Here is an 18,473-nt window from a genome sequence, read left to right on the forward strand (position 1 = left end):
TGGAGAGCGAATCGGGGAACCTCCAAAGCTAAACACATGAGTCTCTATCAGATAATCTGAAGAGCCAGGCTCCGTAGCGAGGCACTGTAACAGACACACATCTCCCCCTCAATTAATGCACTTAGCCCCCAAATTAGATCTTGAGCAGGTACTTTTCTGTCTTTCCCATTGGAATGTGATTAGTCAGAACATGCTCTCATCCCATTTCCTCACAAGAGTGCGTTGGCTTTTGAGGTGGAGCATGTGAAGGTGGCAGTTTTTTGGGCGTCAGAAGTGGCAGCATCATGAGCAGGTTGCACTGTGGTAGTTCTCTCACCCGTTTCCCATGATTCCAAGACGCCCTTGTGCATGCATTTTCTGGCAGATAGGGCTTCTTTGTGGTCTAATAACTTATTAAAGGGCCAGATCCCATTGAAATCAATCGATTCAGGCATTGACTGTAATGGGAGCAAGAGAGAGCTCAAAGTGTGCACTTGGCACCTGATTTTGCAGCCACTGAACCCATATTGCAAGGTGCTGAGCATTCTCAACAACCATCGACCTCCATGGGAGTTGAAGGCATTTGGCACCTTGCAGGAGGTGCGTAGTGCTTGACAAGATTGGGCCTAGAGTCTTTTCTGTAGCTGCACGTTGCCAAACGTCATGCCCAAATGTAATCCATAGTTAAAACACACCGTTGGCCAATCCCAGACCAGAACCTAGTGCACCATTTCATGATGCTTTGGCTATTCTTTGGGCCAAACTCAGGGCAGCCAGGACACTGACACATCGAAGATCCGCAGAGGGAAAAAATGCTCACACATAAGTAAAAGGAATTAAAAAAAAAAGAAGCAAGCCAATCCAGAGCTCCTTATCTCTTTCACAGGAACCTGAAGATCAAATGGAAATGTGTATGGGATATTCTGAATTTACAAAAATAAAAGGGGTTCATAGATTGATTGGGATTTTCTCTGCACTGCACTCAGATAGGGACTCACCACTAAATACTGCAGTAATAATGCTTTCTCAATTAGGAACTGAACTCTCAGATAAAAAGGTGGTGTCCTTCTATGTTTTTTAATAGCAGAGGATAGTTTTCAATAGTAGGATAAAAGCCTCACATTACAGCCATGGAGGGTAGCCATGAAAAACCCACAGAAGTCATTCACTGGAAAGGCTTTAGTGGGATATACCAGGGCCCTTATTTATATTTCAATAGAAAGGCTTTCTGCATTAGCCAAGAAAATCAGAATCTGCATTTAACATTAAAGGTATTTCCCAGTGAGAGGCTGTAGAGCATTGTTGTTAGATTTGTTAAAAAAAGAGGCTAAATACGATTTCATAAAAGGGAAACTTAATCTCTAAGGCAGCTTTCCCCTACCCCTGCCCCCTCCCGTTAGTTTTTTTAAATTTTTTTTTGGTAATAATGCAGCAGCCTACAGTATTTTTACTTTATATGTGACGAAAGATATTCTTAGCCCTTCTGCACTGTGACAAGAAGAATGAATTTTTTTATTCCACCAAGAAATATGTAAAATAATCCCTTAGAAGTATGGGGAGATATGTTTGTTCAAAGCATTTAAAATGCTATTTTAATCAAAGGCACAAAACACTCTACATGCTGTGTCAGCTAAAGGAGACCATTACATTTTAACAGCAAATCATGCTCCTTTTCCCCCCCTCTTAACCAACCTCCCTCCACACACACTTTGAAACAAAACTTTTTTTTTATTAAATAAAAAGGAAAAGATTAAAGAATAAAAACTTCAGTGGCTCAAATGTATAAAGTAATTTAATATGGCGGAAGCATTAATTATTTTAGCTTAATTGAATTCTGAGGACTGCAGTAGTTGCATTTTTGTAGACAAGCTCTGTTTATTATTTCTTTGTGTAGATTAACAGTAAAGGAAACATAGATAACTTTCAGTTATTTATTGTAAAATAAATGTGTCAATTCATGTGTAAAGCAAGCTGTTCAAAGATAATTGAGTCTTTATATTTGAAGAGAGAAACCAGAAATCACCCACTCGCCACTCCGGCTTCCTGAAATATGCTGCCACCGCTGCTGCCCTCAAATAGGTTTCAGCTACTCTCCTTGATCCCGTGTTGTTTTCGTAGACCTTCTTGTTCAGTCAAAATGATTTGTGTGGCCTTCTGCTGCGTGACTTAAGCTGCACGACATTACAGCCCTCCGTGGCTGAGCATAGCCAAGGTAAACCAAGCACCGAGCTTGGCTGAGCCACAGAACCCTCTTACTCTCTGCGTGCGTGGGTGTTTCCTCCGGAGTGCCGGGAGGCAGCACATTGTAAAACTTTAATCCCAATTCAGGGTGCTCCGTAGTAGTGAGATTTTTTCTTTTTTGGAATGGTTGGGTTACAAGGTTCCATATTGCAAATTTCCAGCTGGATTCACGGCCTCATTTGCCAAAGCCCTGAATTTTGTTCTTTAACATTTCATGATTTAGCCGAGTTCTTCTTTCTTTGATAGACCGATGGATAGCTTTCTTTCGTTCTTTCTTTCTTCACAGCATTCATCTGAAGCCAGGTGTGACTCCACTTAATATGCTCCATGAATCCTACTTGACCACATCACTGGTGGCTTTACAATACTTGCATAGTAAAAAGAGACAAGTGGATCCTGAGGATCTGCAGGAGAGTGTGTGCGTGTGTGTGTGCGTGTGTGTGTGTATAACACAAATCCAGAACTTCTGGACTGCCATAGAAGAGGAGGTAACTTTGTCTCCTGAATCAGGATTAGATTTTAAAGACCTTTTGATACTGAAGTCTGTAGTGTTCTCTTAACTTGTAATTTGCTAGGCCGAACTTCATTTGATCAAAGAGCTTTCTTTTCGTTATCACAAAAGCCGTCTATAAGATATGCTTTTGAATGTTACATGGCCAATGTAAAGACATGACCTGACTACGGGCGGTTTATTCTGCAAATATTTTTTTATTTTAAATTGGCTAACCTGTTGGAAACCCATTCTCGTTCTCCTGCAGAAAGCACTGTATTAACAGATGCTTCAGATTGTTCCACAACAAAATGAAGCCAGGCCAGTGCATTAGCTAGGAGTTGTCAATCACTGTTGCATGTATTTTATAAATGTCAGTTGTTTTAGAAGAAGTATGAGAACTACAGTGGCGTTCTGTAGCTTGTCTTGCCTTCCTTGGATAGGTTCAGTGGTTTTTGTCTCTAGTTCACAAGTGTAGACCAGGAGCCAGACATTTCCAAAACAACAGCAGAAATTCATTAGGACAGTGGAGTTAATTTCTGCAAAGACAGTGCTGGGAGTAAGAGTTCATTTGAATTCCTTGTCCATCCAGTTCAGGCCACCAGTGCTGGGTTCCATCCATTATGGACTCGAACTAGATGTGCAAGGTGGAAAAAAAAAACCTTCCCTGTAAAATGTGGGATTTAACTGCAACTCCTGCTCCACGAATGTGCATTTCAGGCTTTTAAATGGTAAAACTGCCTGTAGAGAAACTAAATAACCGGCATGTGCTGGAAGCCAGAGATAAACACTGCCGCAGGTTGCCATGAAATAGGCTATTTGATATATTTAGAATTGTTATTTTTCTCCAAATTAAGATTAGTTAAATCCATGTGTGTTGTGTGAGTGATTGTTAACTCAATGGCATGGATTATCCTTTTTTCAAATCATGACAGCTAATTATTATTGCTGTCTAGTCTGAGACATTCACTTACAATGTACCATTATGGGCCCGTGCACCCATATTAACTATAGGACTCAGCCAGCCGTCACCATGTCTTAGTACGCCAGCAAAGGAAAATGCAAGCTGAGAAATCCTAGTTTGATCGCCCGTGATGTCAGACAGGTTGGGAACAGGTGGTCTGAGCAACACTGAGCTGGCATACGGCGCTGGAAACCAGTCAGCGTTGGCTGATCTTCTCTTTAGGAAGTCTGCGGTGGCACCTGATCCCACCACCAGTAGCTCTTCAGTACAGTAGCTGTAGCATGGATAATTTATCAGAGCAAGGAAAGGAGATGGCTAGAAACAGTGTTAAACAGGAAGAAAAGGCTTCCGAAATGGTATGAGGGCCTAAGAAAACCAGCTTACTGTAAGAGCCTTTTCCTTAGGCTTCTAGAGACAACATTACGGGCTTGATTCTCCTCTCACTTTTGCCATTTCCCCCTGGTGTAACTCCAATGATGTCACTGGAGTTACCTTGATCTACCCTGCTGTGAGACCAGAATCAGGCGCTGTGATTTTATCAGACGTTTATCAATATATTTTGCTAATTTGCATATCTAACATTGGAAAACAGAACCCTTCCCTCCCCTTAGAAACAACAAAACACCCCAGCCCTATCAGCCCCAAACCTGATGAGAGCAGTGGGTGCAGTGTTGCAATGGTTTAAAGAACAAGTCTTTTGCCTCTGGAGACCTCGGTGGAGGCCCTGACTTGGGTCACAAGGCGGAAAAACAAGTTGGATGAGCTCATCCTTGTTTGTGCACATCACCAAACGAGTGCAAAATAAAGCATGTTGAGGAGTCTCTCTAGTCCAAAATGAAGAAGAGAAAATCAGTCCTGCGGTACATTCGTACAGCAAAGTGAGAACAATTGCACAGTGCCTGCCTGCATTATTCCTGGCTCTCCCCAGGGCCATAACTGTGGTTCCACTCATCTGTAAGCTGTACACACTAATTCTGGGAGGGGAATTTCTCACATAGCAACTGCAGAAATATACTACAGCATTAAGGGTTTAAACCAATTTCTAACTGAGAGAGACCAGAATCATGCCTGTGTGAGAGGGCAGATTAACCCACATCTGCCTGTTGTGGGGTTCTTATACTTTCCTCTGCAGTCTGGTGGTGGCCACTGTCAGAGACAGGACACTGGGTTAGATGGACCTTGGATCTGATCCAGTATGGCAAGTCTTGTGTTTCTAGAATAGATTTCTTATTGGTTCCTCTTTGGCAGGTTAGCTGCTCAATAGTATAAAACCTTTTGCCTGGTTCAGTTTACACTGCCATTGGCTTAGTCAGGAATTGCAACTCTCCTGATGGATGAGTTTCCACTTCTAAACACAATGCAGAAGTTGTCCCTGGAGGGGACAGGAAAGCTAATGGGGGAAGTTCAGAGATGCTCTTGAGCTACTTTCTGCTATTGAAGTGGAATAGGCTGCAACGGGAGAGCATACGGCTGGTAACCACAGTCATGGTAATACTTATAGGGTAGGAGTGAACTATAACTTGTGTTGAGGGTCGGGGACCAGGTGATGAGAGGGGAACAGAGAGTGAAAGGTGGACTTAGCACTGGCCAGGAAAGGGGAAAACATGAGTGAAAAATAGAAAGATTAACCTAGTGTCCCTTAATTCTAAACCTGCAAAGAAATACATATACAGATACACATCTAACACTTAGCTAGACACACACATGTGCAGTTGTATGGCATCACTATAGGCATAGTGCCTTGGGCAGGTGTTTGAGGAGATACATACACAGAGCTCCAGCACAGATAATCACAGAAATAACGGCTCTTGTTTATTTGTCAGTATACAAAGTGTCCTGCAGAGGCACAACAGCAAGTGTAGGAATCCTGGGAAGAGTTAAAGGTGAGAAACCCGCTTATTATGAAACCTTTTCTTTTCCCCTTTCTTGAACTTCTCCGCACCCGTTTGGCACTTCTGATGTAGTCTTTGGTTATTGTTTTTCAACTATCCCTTGGACAGACTAGATACCCCCTGCCCTGTGAATTGTGCTCCGTGTCAGGGGTTTATCTTGTGTTTTTGCCAGTAGTCCTTCCTATCAAAGCAAACAAGGAAGCCAAATCCTGCTCTCCTTACTCTGTCGATGACTCCTCTTGATTTCAGTAGGGGCTACTGCTGAGAAAGATGAGAAGGATTTAGCCTGGATGGTGCAACATTTCTCCCAAAGTGGGTGAAATTTTGCTATTTAGATATTTTGGAAGAAACTTTTTTTTTTAAAAGGATGCTGCTGTCTATCAATTTGAAATCTAGACAAAATAAATAAAAGTAATTTCAGGTAAAACACCCACCTCAGATTCTCCCTGCCAATTTTTGTGGTTTTATAATCACATTTTCTTATATTTCGTAAATGTTTTTGTCTTCTGTTGCATCATGATAGACCCACACAAACAACAGGGGAAAGTGGCTGTCTGACTTGTCAGGAAGAACAGTGAAAATGATTACTCACAAAGGGCAGGTACATCACTGTACTACTCCACATTCACAACAGGGTAACTGCGTTGAAACCAGTGTTGTTACACTGAACTGAGTGGGATAACAGAGCAGTGACTCAAGCCCAGCATGCTGTCAAATGCACAAAGTAAAAAACTGAAAAAATCGGAACAAATATAATTTTTCCCTCTAATCTCTTTCAGTTACAGTCATCTTGCGACAATACTAGGTAAAACTTTTTCAGACAGAAATGTGATTTTTTTTTTAAGTTGGAAGAAGGTCGTACAGTACTGGAGGTCAAATTCTGTTCTGATACTGATATAAATCTTGAGTAAATCCTCTGTGATGCTGGTGTCAGAGCAGCATTTGCACATTTTTAAAAAAAGCAGTGGGCTAGAATCCCCCTCATTTACATCAGCTTTACACTGGTATTACTCTTTTGATTTCAGTGGAATGACTCCTGGTTTGCCCAGGACTAAGCAGAATCAAAATCTCCCCCATTAAAATGTTTCTCTGCCTTCATTGGGACCTCTGTTGCAGTTATATAGGGCGTGTGTGTGAGACGAGTGAGCATGTCTGATAATTATTACTACTGACAGGTTGATAGATTTTTAATGACAATATGATGGCAAAAGATGAACAAGTGCTGGTCATCCAATCATAAGTCATTTTCCTGATGTTCCTGCAAAAAACCAGTCCATTGCAAAATAAAGACATGCCCGGTAATTATAAAAACCTGCTATGGCATTTGTTACTGCATGGAAAATAATAATAAAAATACTTTGTATGATTAGTGGAGTATTCACTGTAGAAGTGAGTTTGCTGAGGAATTAGAGGCAGCGCTGAAACCCTAGTTGGAAAGGACATTTACATGCGCACCTTGTATTGTAGAAAAGCCAGCCTGCGAGTACAAATTATTGGATTGTTTGAGAATGATGGATGATCAATAAAAGCCACGGTTATGGTTTTACAATAAATAAGTAAATAAAAATAGATGCTCCTTTGCCTTTGCGGGATAGGACTGCGGTACCACAAGAGTGGGCTCCCATCGTGTCTTGTGGAAGATTGTAGTGATTTCTCGGTCCATGTTTGAACCTGTGCTGCCTAAACACACTGTGACCAAATCAGCTGTGACACAGGTTGCCCTTTCCCAGGGTGTCTGAGATTGGAACATTTTTCTATTGTCGCTAGAAATCATGAAATAATCATACATTTTGTACTAGGAAGACTTAGATTTCTCTGTCATGTCATCTCATGTCACTCAGAGGCCATTGATTTTAGGTTGAATTTCAGACCTGTGAGCATGTAGATGAGAGTAGGGAGTTGGGGGCAGGGAGAGCAAGAAGCAGAAGGAAAAAAAAAGTCATATATGTGAAATGCTGTTGCTTAATTGACAAAGCTGGAAATAAAATCCAGAGCCCCAGAGAAACTGGGTGGTTCGCAGTTTGAGAGACGGACACGTTGATTTCACCCAAAGCATCCGTCTTTAGAATCACTTCTTGTCCCCATTCCCTCCCACCTTGGTAATTGGTGGGCTGTGCTGTATAAATCTTTAGAAAAAGTGGGTGGGGTATCTGGGGACTTAGTGTCTAAGCTCAGGAGCTAAGCCGGAAATCCCAGAGATGTAATGAAAACAAAACGGACTTTTCACTCGCGCTGTGGCATTCTGGCAGTGAGAACGCTTTCGTGAGCCAATGTTTTCATTGTAGGTTTTCTCGAGAGAAGTAGTGGAAACGAATCGTTAACCCCTTAACAGGAATAAATGTGGTTGCAGCAGAAGCAAAGCATTCTTGCTCTCAGTTGGCATGTTGGAAGGCTCCGGGTGGGTGAGGAAGTTGGGAGGAGACGCCACTTGTAAGAAATTTAATAATTTTAATGGCAGATGTGAAGTGGTTTCTTGGTGGTTGCTATTTTTTTTCTTTTTGCATTTTGCATGTTTGCTTTTGCAGAATATCCGAGCATGCTCAGCACTAACCACTGCTGAGTCCAACATCTCGGGACCTTCAGTATTGTGTTCTTGTGCTCGTTAGCATATTTCTTGAGCGAGAAAGGGGGGACACTGCTTGTTGGTCTTTCAGCAGGGTCATGAAAGTCACAGATGGAAAAGACCAAGCTGTTGATCCTTGTCCCCTTTGCAAGAGCAGGGTATTTCTATCTATTGCATCCTTGACAAGATTACAGGACCAAGCACTTCCATAAGAACACATTAGCAAAAAGAGGATTTTTTCCCCCAGTAATTAAGCTAATTTACTTTAGCAGCTGGTTTTTGTGAAGAAATCATTCCCCCCTCTCAGCTGATTGTACTGCATTTTATTTTGATATTTTCTTTCACCTTTTGATCACGGGTGGCACTTACCATACCGCTCTCTCTCTCTCATTAGGGTCTTTTATCCGCATTTATTCTTGCAAACAGTGTGGCGCATCAGACCCTTTTCTAGCTAGAGAGCATCTAATCTAGCCTTTAGAAACTTGCAGAGCAATTAAAATCATTAGACACCTCATTCCTGCTGTCCTAGATCCTCCTGTCCAACCTCACCATGCAGGTTCTTGGAAGCTCGGTGCCATGCATAATTTGGGCATAATTGCACAGCTGCTGCAAGGGGGCTGTGTCTCTGCAGCTGACCTTGGTCAGTGCGTCTGGCCTCTGAATAGATGTTCTTCTTCTTTCTTTCCACTTTGACAGTTCCCCCTCTTCTCCTCGCCACCCTCTTCCCCAGCCCACTCCTTGTCTGTTCTCATTCTATAAACACCAAAGTGGAAAGGTATCATGAAGAAAACTGCCTTTGCAATGCACAAGGGCGGCTGGTGGAGGGAGCGTTCCAGTTTGCTCTCTCTCTATGTACTTCCCTTTGGAACATTTAAAAAAAGAATAAATGTTGTTATTTAATAAATGACTCATCTGGATTTTTACACCAAGCTGATGTTTTTTACTGGTCATTTAAACAGGGCGGGGTGATGGGGGAGGAGTGGATACAGTAAGACAGCAAACAGGGATTCAACTGCCAGTCTCCTTTTAAGACATTTATTATTTTCAGAGTCAAACCCGTAGCCGGCTAACATAACTGTAAAGGTTGCTATTTGAATTGTTGGCTAGGAACCCTGAAGTACTCTGTTATAGCTGCTATTATTCTGTGCAGACAAATCCAGATCAGAATTGAGCATTTACTTGTTTTGTTTTATTCATTAAAAAGACTCTCTGCTAATTTTCCCCCTCTGAACCGCCTTCCCCCCCCCCCCCCGAGTGCCCTGTTACTAGCTCATAAAAAGAGTTTGAAACTGAAGCGAAGTTTCCTGAGGAAGGTTTTCTTTTTCTTTCTGCCCTCCCCCCCCCCCCACTCCATGGTGGTAGCTAGACTTGGCCCAGTGCCAACCTGTCTTTCATCAAGTAAAGAGCCATTCCAAGTTGAAATTTATAGAGCAGAGTCCAGGTTCAAGGGCTGAGGCCCGCCAGCCGCTCCGGCCTCTTTGTTACTGATTAATTCTGCAGGCAGTTCAGCTGGTTTGCTCACTTTTGCCTCCTCTTCGCAGCACTGCTGCATTGCTTCCTAGGCAGCAAGCGGCGGCTGCTGCTGCTGCTTCCCCCCTCCCCCCTTTTCAGCAGCGATTCCCCCTTCTCTGCTTCGTTGTTTTAACCACTTGAGGGCTGAGTTGTGCAGCAATGTCTTTAAATTAAAAAACCAGAATTCTCTGCCTCCTCTTGTTTTACCACAGCTAGTTGTAAGTGTCTGGGGCTTCCCCTTTCACATCAACTCCCATTAGCGATTGCTTCTCGGCAGCATTTGGACCCAAAGTTCCCATGTTTTAATTAGTTTATTCAGACGCATGCAGCGGGGTGAAATAGTTTCTTTCAGCTCTACCTGCAAAGGATGTTTCCTGTCACAGCGCGGTTTCCTGCATGGCAGGCTCTTAAAGAGGGGCCTCGAGGTGGGAAAGGGGCATAGGTCAAAACAGCAGCAACAGAAGGACAACTGCAGAAAGGCGGCTTAAAATGGTTATGGCCCCAATCCTGCAACGACGCTAGTGTGAAAATCTGACCCTCGTGAAGTCAATGGGAACTTTGCCATCCGCCCCAGTGGGGCCTCAGTTTCATCCTTAGCGTGCACTTTGCTTTCTGTAGGTGAGCAGCGTCATTGAATTCACTGGGATTACTTGTGCATAAGGCTAAGCATGTTCATTAAGTGTTTGCAGGATTTCTGGCCTGCGTTCGTATTTTCAGCCCAAGTGGACTGTGTGTGGGAAATGCATAGGGGTAGATAAGGAAGGTGTAGTGGGCCACCATGTTTAAGCGCCCTTGGGAAAAACCTGTGATGCTATTACAAATATCCGAGGACTAATGTGTTGCAAATTGTGACACGCTTAAGTTCTTAAAAGTATCCCAAGAAAATAAAAGACCAGGATGAATGCGCCTCCCCCCCCACCCCAAAACAGTAGTTTCTGAATCCCCTGTATGCATCCTTACAGTGAAGCTCTTAATTTCTTGTTTAAACATTTCTCCAAAGCTGTTCCTTAGGAAATAAAAAGGTACACTGTTTGCCTATAGCAGATTAAAAGTTTACCTTTAATGTGACAGCTTCTCAAGTCTAGTGTCGGAAGCATGTCTCTATTTTATGATATTGTGAAACAGGTCTGGACCAGACACAATGCATTTAACTAAGAGAGAACACGGTAGAATTTGTGTGTGGTTTTTTTTTAAAATTATTTTTATGGGGTATAACCAGAGACGTTTTCTGTCTCTCTCTGTCTCTTAAAACTTGTAAGTTTACAAATGGCAAGCACATGTAAACCACACTTGAAAATTTATTAACAAACAATTAACCTTCAAAATCTAAAGTTCGGCAAAACTGAACTTTTTTTAGTCTAAGGACTGCTCTGTTTAATGACCTGGCAGAGAAATCTGAAGATGGCTTTTTTTTCTTTATAAAACATTTATAATTTCAGCACTGGAAAGTCAAACACACACAAACTCTAAGAAAGCTTTCACATCTGTCTCAGCCTATGTGCTGATTCCCTGGGGTCCCATTTATAACAATCTAACAAGATAGAATCTGCCTTTGAATATCAGTAAATATGGCTAAAGATCACAAAACTGTACTCATAATTGTTCGAGACTAAAAGGCAGAATATAGTGTTTGATTAATGTTTATGGCACAGGGTTTCTTTGCAGAAAAAGATAAATCACTTAACCAATCTCCCCTCCCCCACCTCCCTTCCCCCAGCCTCCACCGCAGAAACCCTACCCCATTTTTGCAGCGTTCATGGTTTAGGAAGAGGTGCTTTATTTTACATTTTGAAGTTGATCAAAGGTGCCTAATTGCATGGGGGAGTTTTTCTTGAAAGAGGCATTATGTGATTTCACTGATACTGTACAGGATCTGGTTTATTTACTGGGATTTATTTACCACCAAAAATTATCCATCAGTGTTCCCTCTAGAGCAGGGTACGTTGGCAGAGGAAGTCTTGCCTGATGCTGTCCTTGCTGGATCTTTCCTGTGGACTTCAGTCTCCAGAGCTCTGGATCAGACCCCTAAAATTCACTAAAAATATTCATTAGGGGGGAAAAATGCAAAGAAATGGTCATAAGAGGTCATGAACAAGGACACTTCTTTATGTTTGAAGGGTTAGTGTTTGTCATCTAAGTGCTTATATCGTTGCAGCCTGTACAGCTGTCATCAAAGGTTCCGATTTGTTCAAAGGGATCGAGAACTATAGCATTAGTTACGTGGGGGTGGTATTGTACCATCCTGCATTCTGTCCCTCTGTTTTTTTCAGTGCCTCTCTAGGGATACTTGGGAACTGATTCCCATTGTCTCCACTGCTCATCTGGAATGCTGTATTATTTAGGGGAGAAATGCAAAATAATCTGTCTGTCTATCCTGTGCTAGTTGGCTCTTCTGAAAATCTTCTTAAAATGGTATCTCGGACTTTAAAATAATACATTTATCAGTGTTTAAAATTTTTTGGCATTTCACAGAGGGAATGAGGAGAGGACTCAGAACTGTGCTCCATTATAAATGTTGCTCTAGATTCCCTTGAACTGATTTGATGAAGTGGTAAAGATGGTTTGCCCTCCAGAGATGCTGTGTATGCAAAGAGGGGGATAGATTTGTGCAACAGCATGTACTAATGTATATTCAGTGCTGTTTTCCCTCATATACTTCTGCCTGTGCAAACACAGGCTCTGGGCCCTACCAGCAAAAAGTCTGCCTGGAGGAGTTGGGGTTGTAGTCTGTGCAGCCCAGGAAGTGGGAGGGGCCTGCTGTAGATGGGGTATGGCTAGGATACCCAGCAAATGAGCTGGCCGATCCATGGTGAATTTAACAAAGAGAAAGGAGTGTTCTAGGGAATTAGGGTTAAAGTGCAGAGGTAAAGCCTGCAGGGCAAGAGATGCGTATTTCCCAGAAAAGGTTGTTTTTTATTGGAGAGAACAATATGACTCTTCTGGGTGAAATGGTAACTAATATGCAGAGTGCCTTCATAGCAGAAACACCTTCCCCAGTATGCAGTTAGGTAGGAACCTTTGCACTTTGAAAATCATGCTTGAATATCGCTGTTGAGCACTTGCAGCCACTAGGATATATTTGCCGATTTTCCCCACTGTCTCTATGACCCGGGCAGTTCTACCAGTGGTAGCAGTGATGGAAGCTCTAGTGTAGAGGTCTCCATACAGCCCCCAGCAGTTTAAGCTCAGAGCAGGATTACATGGCCTTATGCTTTAAAACACCGGAGGCCAATGGTCCTTTATCTGCACTAGAGCTGTCCCTGGTCCATGGAGCAAGGGTGGGACGTTTTTGTAAACATCTAGCGAGCACCAGAGTTTATGGTGCTTCTTCCCTTCCATCTCTTTAGAAACATCAACAAATCATGATGCCTATGTGAGCAAAGGATTTGCATCCCCATTTTATAGATGAGACAGAAAGATGGTAATGACTTGACTTTCAGAGGTGCCCCCACATGAGTGAAATTCAATGGGAGCTGCAGGTACTCAGTACCAAAAGTGACATGTCCAAAGCCAGTGAAGGCAGTGGGTGTCAAAGACAGGATTAGACCTCAGGAGTTCCTGGCCTTCAGTTCTGTGCTCACACTGCTACACCTCTATGCATGTTTTGCTATTTTTGAGCAGCAAGACCATATCCCTCCAGCTTTTAGTACTGTTATTGTGAAAACATAACATTCCCCCCTCCACACACACACCTCCCCAGCACACGTGAACACAGGTGAAATCACAGACTGAAGTTTAAGACCTTTTTCTCTCCTTCCCCCCCCTTTCAGCCCCTCCGCTGGTTACATGTATAGAGTGACTGCTGGAGGGGGCTTGATGTGTCACTTCTCAGTGGCACAGCATTGTTGCTGCTGTGGGCTCAAAGCCAAAAGATGGTTGCTGCTACGTAATTGAATAAGGATCTAAGTAAATTATCACTCGGCACCTTCTGCAGTCAAAGAAAAAAGGAATACTTTGCCCATACACAATAATTTTTCTTGTAGTCGTGGGCTAGATCCTGCTTCTATTGAAAACATTGGGAATCTAGCCATTAAGTTCAGCAGGTGCAGGATGGGATTCTCACCTCAACCACGTACACTGGTCCAAAGCTTGAGTCAGGATTCCTGCACTGTAGATACCCACAATTCATGTGCTAAGGGAGACGGGGGGGGGGGGGGGAAGGAAAAGATCTGTGGTAAAATCGTGCGACGCCCACGTAAATATTGTTTGTATGAATTGGGTCCTTCATCTTTTGTTAGCAGCAGCTTGTTAATTAACAGCAGATTAGTGCTGCTTTCTTCTGACACATGAATATATTTTGGGTTAGAAAATACTTGTACTCAATAAAACTGTGTGACTGAACAATTCAGAAAGTACTAGCGAAGCTCTGTAATGGATTCCCTTTTTATGCCTCCACAACTGCCCCCCCCCTCTTTCCTTAAATGCAAGCAGATTTCTGCAGTCTAGTGCAGAAGAGACACGTTAAACACAGCTAAATAAATCATGTTTACTCTTGGCGTTCTTGGTAGTGAAAAATCTATTGGCTGTTTTTACTTCCTTATTTCTCAGCATTTGCTTCCTACCTGTTTTTGAGTGAGTGCCCAGAAATAGTAGTTTTGTCAAAGGAGTGGATTATGCCAACCGGCAGTTTGCTCTGCCAAGTAAGCTGCTGGATTGCAAAACCCAGTGACTTTTTTTTCCCCAGTGACACTGAGCTACCTCCCGCCCAAAGAAATTAGGATGTAGAATATGGGTATTAAAACCTGCAGTGTGGGGAGATGGAACTAGATACTAGCAGTTTGTGAGATCAGTTTAAGGAAATCAGAACATATATTACAGAAGCTTTTTTTTTTTTTTTAAAGCAAACTATTTGTGATTGTGAAGGAGAAAGGACTGGAGATAGCACTAATAGGAACCAGACATTTTTCTCTTCCCTTAGTCATTCCCTGTCCCCCATCAGAATAGGTACGGATATCATTTCAGTGTTTTTTTTTTTCCCCTCCAGATACCCTCTCAGATGTGAGGAAAAGGTGACTAAGCCTTTATTTTAACTGAGTTCAACTCCATCCTCTCCTCGTATGCTCTGCTGTTGTGGAGGAAGCGGGTTGCTTTTCTTTTTGTTATTGTACCTGTTAGGGATATGAGCGGGGACAGCCATTCCATTTTCTTTTGGATTCCAAATGGCAGGTTTGATCCTGCAGTCTGTCTTTACTTAGGCAACACTCCCACTGATTTTGACAGGGGTTTCACCTGCGTACAGACCGCAGGGTAGGGCCTGGGCTCACACCCTAGAAGTGGAAGGAAAGTCCCTTTTTCACAAAGACATACGGGGCTATATTCATCCGTGGTGCTGCTCTGTTGTAGTCAGTGAACTACGTCCTCTAGAGATGCCCAAACATGCCAGACTGTGGGCCCAGTGCTGCATAATTGATGCAGGCAAAGCTCCCACTGATTTGGAATTGAGATTATTTTAACTGTAGGGCATGATCCTGCAGTCCTTTATGCCAGCAAAGTTACTGTTGAAACCAATGGGAGCTTCACATGAGTCAGCGCCCTCGTGAGTTTACTCAGGCTAGGTCTCTGCTATGAAATGTATGTTGGTATAATTATGTTGTTCAGGGGTGTGAAAAATCCACACCCCTGAGCGATGCAGTTATACTGACCTAACCCTGGTATAGACAGTGCTGTATTGACGGGAGAGCTTCTCCTGTCTACATAGCTACTGCCTCTCAAGGATGGTGGATTAACTACGCTGTTGGGAGAAGCGCTCCCATCAGCGTAGTAGTGTCTTCACTGAAGCACTACAGTGGTGCAGCTGTGTTAAGTGTAGACCTGCCCTCAGTTTGATTGAAAAACTAGAAAAATACTCCTTTCCTTCCCGCCAAGGCCTCAAATGCGATTCTGTGGTCACACTGGACGGTCTGTCCCTTCCCCCATGGGAGCCTGTGGAAATTTTACCTTCGATTTCAGTGGGAGAAGGATCAGGCCCTCGATGAAAATAGGAATTTCTGAGGCGTACCTAAAAATCCATCATTGTAATATTCACCCCAGGATGGAGGCTCCTATGAGGCCTTTTCTACCTGGCGAGCTTTTTGGGGTGAGAGCATAAGGTGAGTGGCCACTCAGAGGGGCATCCATTTCCTGCACATGCTTTTGGTGCATGCTACATAGTAACTCTGAACAGGTTGGTGCAGAATAGGGGTGATACTGGGAGCAAGCTGAAGTCAATGGCTGGGAACACAGCACACTGGAAGGCTGTGCCCTGTTCATTGCTGGGAGACGGTGAATTCCATATCCCCAGTCCCAACTCAGTTCCCTGCACAGCGCCTGTTAACTCAGGCTTTGTTCTTACACCTTAACTGAGCTCATTATTCACAGTAGATTATTACTGTAAACAACCACATGTCCTGAGAAGCCAAATTAATTTCTTCCTTTGCTTTACTAAGTCCAGAAATGCCTGATCAGTTTCAGAACGGGAGGAAAAATAAAACAGAATCAAAGTTTGTATGTTATGATTCCTTTAAATTTCTGGTGGGAATACTCTGCGATCAAAATGATATTTCCATGGAGGCTTTTGCTGCCAGTTTGTTTAATTACATTAAACAGTGGTATAAACCTCAGCAGAACAGAAACCTCTCTTACAGCCAGTCAGTAGAATATTAAATCATAAGGAATAATGATACTAGTGTTAACGGGTTATAACAATCTTTATCAAATTAGTGCTCTAAGGTGTTACTTTGTTTTACCAGTTCTGATATGCATACACATTTTGCCTGATCACTTGTTAAGACTGGAAAAGGGATTGAATTCTATTACAGAAAAATCAAGAAGTTGTTTTGAGTGATACATCAGAACACTGTTTGTGATTTCGCAGTCTTGATTCCACTCATCCTTTTAAGGAAAGGTTCACAATATGTATATTGAAATGCCATCTACATCCAGAAAATCAGGGTTAAAAGGACTACTGTGTTGAAACTAATTACAGGACGATTTAATTTTTTTAGTCAGTGACATTTCAGAAATTTGGCTTGAAACCCAAGAGGCCATAGAAAAATTTTGTTACAGTGTGATATAAAGCAGTGAGCTCCAGTTTGAGTGTATAGACACTTCCATCAAAAACAAAACAAAACAAAATCCACTGGCATTTATTTTACTAGGATAATAAAGATGAATTGACTATAACTTCCCTATGCTGAACATGGCTAAAATGGTTGTCTTTTGCTTGCCCCTCTGATGGTGCAGTACTTCCGTCTTGTTTTCAACTTGGTTTTATTTTTTTAAATGTCCTTTTTGATTCAGTAAATCAGTTTGGCTTCAGTTTCAGACAGACATACTAAGAGGGCCTGATTTGGCTGTACTCACAGTGGGACTACTTGCGGAGTAAGATACTACTCAGTATGAGTAAATGAGGTAGAATCAGGCCCAAAGAGAATATAATTACAGCGTCATGTCCAAATGGTTCTTGTTTTCTTGAGGCTGAATTTGCTGTTATCATTCTGCCCTGGTTGTGAGGAACAAGGGGTTGTTTCTTGACTGTGCTAGTCTTTTACCTTCCCAGATGGAATTTGATCATCCAGTCTTCATCTAGTCAACATTCCTAAAGAGCCTGCTGCTGCTCTGATTGAAGCACTGGACAAAACTTATAATTGATTAATTTATATAACATCAGGATTGGGTCCAAAATTTGTAACACATGGCTTCCTTTTGCAAATAAAATTTGATTAATTCCTCAATTATTTCACCTTTTAAAACTCCTATAATACCCCTGTCCTGTTTTTTTTTGTCCACCTTAGATGACTAAGCAAACCAATCTGCTTGGTTAATTTTCTATTCATGTATCAATACTTTCTGTACATGTATCATTTTGTTATTTATTCAGATTTGTTGGCTGACCATTGAATTGAGAATTAAGCTTAAGATCCTGCTTTTGACTTTTAAAATCCTCAGGACTCTTATAGCTTTGTGGATTGTGTCAAATTTGCTGTTGGTCACTTTACCCACTTCATTTGTACATTCAAGGTATCAAACTTTGGCACATTTTAAGTCCTCACTAGTGGAGTTTTCTCCCCAGAGAGATCCACAAATCAAAGTCCACTCTTATTTTTTAAATCTATATTGAGTATTTCCCCCCTAACTACTTTCCACTCTTTGCTATGTTTTAGTTTGCTTATGTGAAATGTCATGGTGATTGTTAATAGCGCTATATACATGGGAGGGAAAATTGTGGTTACAAATTTGTACGTAAAAAGTCAGGAAAAGCAAAAGTGAAATTGCTAGTAGTATAATTAACTCATCCACATTGTACGTGTATGCAATTTTTGATGACTAGAGGGGCTATAAAATGTATAGCTTAATGCCTACATTATAAATACTGGATAAGTTAACATTGCTATCAGCAGGAGACTGTCAGCAGGAGACTGGAAAAATAAATATGTGGTACTCTCACAAACTTTGCTCACAAACCAAGCCCTGCTAAGTTGCAGCCCCTGTAGATATCACTTACAGAAGATAGTGCAGATCTTCTTGTGTATGTGCTCTGCATATCACTGTATTACAGTGATATGAGCTGATCATCCTCCCTCCACTTTCTTGAGTTAACAGTGAAACAGTTGACAGTGTTGAGACTTAAATTGTTGTCATTAGTCTTCAGAGTTAACAGCTGCTGAGCTGAAATGGGGCCGTTCGCAGCTCTCAGAGCTAGTGTTTCAAAATGTCTGTAGCCTCTGACAAACAGCACTTCATTGATTTACATCCCATTCATAGCAGAAAGTTCCATCCTAGCCATGAGCACCTTAACACTTCCATTTCATTTGTGCCCATTCTTGGCTTTAACATTGCATCAAAGGGTTAAAC

General features: G+C 42.2%; 1 protein-coding gene across 6 annotated transcripts in view; it reads left to right on the forward strand.

Moving 5' to 3' along the window:
* BCL11B (BAF chromatin remodeling complex subunit BCL11B) overlaps positions 1 to 18,473 on the forward strand; it is a 101,196-nt gene that overhangs the window by 15,637 nt on the left and 67,086 nt on the right. The window lies entirely within an intron of this gene.

Source organism: Mauremys mutica, chromosome 4, assembly GCF_020497125.1.
Source record: "Mauremys mutica isolate MM-2020 ecotype Southern chromosome 4, ASM2049712v1, whole genome shotgun sequence".
In the NCBI taxonomy this organism is placed as follows: Eukaryota; Metazoa; Chordata; order Testudines; family Geoemydidae; genus Mauremys; species Mauremys mutica.